A 4,376-nucleotide genomic window follows, 5' to 3' on the forward strand; every position below is an offset into this window, starting at 1 on the left:
GTCGAAAATTTTATGGAGACAAAAATGCAAATTTCGAATGGTTATAGAGCCAAAAATGTAATTTTGAGAACTTTAGGAGTCAAATTGCAAAGTCCGAATTTTTTTTTGAGGATTAAATACGAACTTTTGAGGAACACTTGGGATTTTAAGTATTTATAGAAATGTAAGGCGGGTTAGGGAAATTAATTTTTGAGTTTAATAAACTTAAGGCTATTGAACCTTATGATACGGGAAACATATAAATGAAATTGGGAACGCCGAAGAATTATGAGTAATTGTAGAATTTTCAAAAAAAAAAATTGATAATTTTCGAGGGAATTAAGAATTAATGTTGTTATCTTAAGAATTTTGGGGGACTAGTTTAGCAGTAAGTGAGAATTGAATGGTTTAAACGATAGGAGTTTTAGGTGATTTGGGCTTGAAGGATATTTAGAACCTTTAGATATCTGGGTTATAATGTTATTACGGATTGTAATCAAGGACATTGTAGGATGAATCAATTTCAGGCTTGAAAATTTAAGCGTTAGTGAATTAACGTTGCGGCAAATTAAGAATTTAACGTGATGATGATTTCAGGTAAAATTGATCAATTAGTTAAGTTATAAGAGCAGACATTGAGATAACGAATTGTTGGGAATTTAAGTTTGAGGTGTCATAAGTTTTAGTCATGATCTTAACAGTTAGGACTATACTTTCGTTGGGATTTGATTTTTCTAGAAAGTTGGGTATGATTGATGGTTAGGTTACTCGATAAATGCATGTAATAATTGAGGTAGACATCTTGTCTTGAGAAATTTTTGCAAATTATTAAGAACTTGGGGATAGGTGAATATGTGTGTTGGAATTAGGTCATCCAAAACTATTTGGGTTGCGTAAGGTTGAATTTCAAATTTATGGGGTATGTGTTCATACGAAAACTTTGGATGAAATAAAAACAAAAGGGAATTAGTTGTGTTTAGCATAGGTCACCAATGAATGAATGTTAAGGTTGTTATCGAGTAAGAAATCCAAAATCTCGATGTGGGAATTTTAGAATTCTATGGGTTATAAGTAAAATTAGTTTATTAAAGTTAGTCCAACTTTATTCAGGGATAACTTAGTAAGCATTGAGGATACGTAAGTTTGCGACATTCGCTCCAATGTGGAAAGCTCAAAGGTCTTAGGCCCCAACTATATTGTAATTGGGAAGAAAATAGTTTAATCATGTAATTGGGACTTGAAGGGCTTTAAAATATAGGTAGAAGGTCGGTGTTGTATAATTTAGTTTTTATGGATTAACGTTATTCGAGGTTTAAGATTTACAACAATTTCACATCTGGGATGCACTTGTAAATAATAAGTTACGTAAGTTTAGTGCCGTAAGATAAAGATTCGATTCAAGGATTTTAGGCTAATACTACTATGAGGTTGAAATTAGGTGTAACCTTTAAGCGTTCTACTGAGAATAGAAGTCGATCAGTAAATTTTGGTACAAAGGTTTCTTAAGTCGAACCGCATAAATGCTAATATAATAAGTCGATTAATATTACGAGTATAGTATAAGAAAAGTAAGGTGCGTTAAATTTGGACATCCATCTCTAGTATGAAGAATTGCGGGATAAGTCAAAATTCGGGGCTAGAGTTGAATAAAACTAAGTCACCATAAGTTGCGATTCACAAACGAGAATTTTGGTAGACAAATTTATTTAGGATTGAGGAGACGTAAGAACAGTAATATTTATCTTATCAGAGTAGCGCATCGGAAGCGTGGATTATTAGGATTCTAGAATTAAGAGTCTAAACTTTTTGTTTATCAAGGATAAGCGAATTTCGGGGACGAAATTTCTTTTAAGGGGGGAAGGGTTGTTGATACGAATCTGACCGGGTGTTACGTGCTAATGGTTGAAAGGAGATTTAAGATGCGTTGTTGCCGCGGACTTTCAAGCTTGATAGTGATTAAAAATGATGAATCAAGCATATTCAAGCAAGTGGTGGAGTTCAACAAAGAATATACCGAAGGACCTATAACGAGGGGACGCATCAAGAAGTTTAAAGAAGCACTTCAAGGATTCATGGTGAACTACCAAGGAAGTTCAACAAATGGGGTGTCTAAATTAGAGAAGTTTGGGGAATATGGACACAACAATGAAAGTGTTTGGAATGTTATTCAAGTGTTAAATGACCATGAGGACAGCAGCATGCGCGCCCCAGCACAAGATCTCGCGCAACCGCGCGCGCAAAGGGGCAGCACGTGACGCGCACCGTCGCCACATTTGGCGCGGCCGCGCGATGGCGCGCGCCATCGCGCGAGTTCCGACGCTGCCGCGCGTCGGATGCTTTTGAATGGCCGAATCTCGCGCGCCTCCGCGCGAGATCATGCGCAGCCGCGCGTCCTTCCGTGTCAAAATTGTTATCTACTTTTATTAAGCCTTTTCACACAACTTTTCTTGTATTTTATTGTTTATATACTGCATTGTAAGGACTATGAACGAAACATTATTGAATGATATAAGAAAAACTTGAGGTTCTCTCAATTTTCAAAGCTTTTAGCTTTGTTCTTCACAAGAAGAAAACAAATCAAACTTATCAAAGATTTTCATCTTTGTGGCATTTGTCGATTTTTTCTCTCACGGATTGTCAAAACAAGTTCTTTGAAGGTTCGTATGAAATTCAATTGTTCTTATCGTTGATGTTTGTTGCTAAGTGTTAATCGCTTAGAGGTGAATATCACAAATCTTTACTTGTTTCAAAAGATCGGGACACCATAATCGATCCTTGTTCGTTATTGAATTGAGGGCTCGATTTCAATAATCGTGTTTGCTTTTCATTCGTACGAGGTATCTTATCATTTGGTATCAGAGCTTCTGGTTCTGTTTGATTCAAGTAAGTTATCGTTGTTGTTGTTATTTTCAGATCTGTCTAAAAATAAAAATAAAAAAAATTCCGTTCTGTTATCAGATCTGTGTTATCCTTTTGTTTCTATTTTCAGATCTGTTTAAAATTTCATTCTGTTCTCAGATCTGTGTTATCTTTTCGTTTTTTTATTCAAGATCTTTCTAAAACTTTGATTCTGTTTTCAGATCCGCGTTATCCTTTGTATTGTTGTAAGATCTACGTTATTCTTGTGTTCTTTGTTTTGTGCAGTCCAAGTGAGACAGTTGCGAGTGTCCACGAGTTGAATCTTGTTAGTTTGATATACAAGTACAAAGCTTGAGCACATCTTAGAGAGAACTATCAAATTCGAGTGAAAAACAATTGAGTGCGAGCGTTATTTCTTTGGAGTGACCGGTGAGTATTTTGTAGTGAGTAAAAAAAAAAAAAGAGGAGTCGAGTGAATTTTCATTGGAGTGACCGGTGAGGATTCGTGGTGAGGAAACTTTATCTTTTATTGTTTTATACTAACCTTTTTCTTGCAGGTATAATGATTGACGAACGTCAATTTCAAACCATGTTAGGAGGGTTGGATAGAATATGGGAGAAGGAGTTTAAGCCTCTACGAAAACAATATAGGAGGTGCGAAGAAGAGGAAATACATGATAGGCAATATGATGAGGATAGGCGACGTAGAAGATTTGGAGGGAATAGATCATTGTATTTGCAACGTGATGATGATAGGGGATGTGAGTAGAGTAGTGGGTATAGCAACCGGGGAGAGAAAATCATTGCTAGGCCAAAGAATGAGTCGAGAGTTGAAGCTAGCAAATATGAATATCAAGGTACAAGTAAAAACTCAAATTCTAGTACTTGTGATATTATATGTTGTTGGTGTTTAGCAATTTGGCATGAAATCAGCCAATGTCCACGTGAGGAGGTGATCGTAGTAAAATACCAGTTGAGCTTAATTCTCAAATGGAGTTTGATGTTGTGGGTGAGCTTGAATCCCGAGTGGAGGATGAGGTGGTTGTTGAGTCTGAACATGAAGTTGATGTTGTAGAAGAACCTGAATTTGAGGTTGTGGTTGAAAAAGTTGTTGATGATGGTACTTCACTGGTTGATGATACGGGTACTGTTAAACAAAACCTTGTGGACAGTGAATCATTGAGTGGTGAGGAAGTTTCTATTTTGTCTACCATGGGAGAGGAGAGTAGGCAAGGAAAAGTTATTATACATAAATTCGTTGAGCAACGAAATACTTCATTTGTTCAATTAAATCCAATTGTTGATCTTGAGAATCAATTGAAATTCCTTGAATTGTGCGAAAAAGATATTAAAATGGCCGAAAGAAAGAAAGAACAAAAGAGTGAGATTGCCATAGAAAAGAAAGAAGAGAGAAAAGAGCAAGAAAAAGAGGCCAAAGAAAATAAAAAGAAAAATAACTTTATGGCCCAAAAGAGTGAGATGGAGAGATGTTTATTTTTGCATAAACCATTCCATGTACCTATGTACAAAGTGGTTTA

This window comes from Primulina tabacum, chromosome 12 (assembly GCF_025594145.1).
Source record: "Primulina tabacum isolate GXHZ01 chromosome 12, ASM2559414v2, whole genome shotgun sequence".
In the NCBI taxonomy this organism is placed as follows: Eukaryota; Viridiplantae; Streptophyta; class Magnoliopsida; order Lamiales; family Gesneriaceae; genus Primulina; species Primulina tabacum.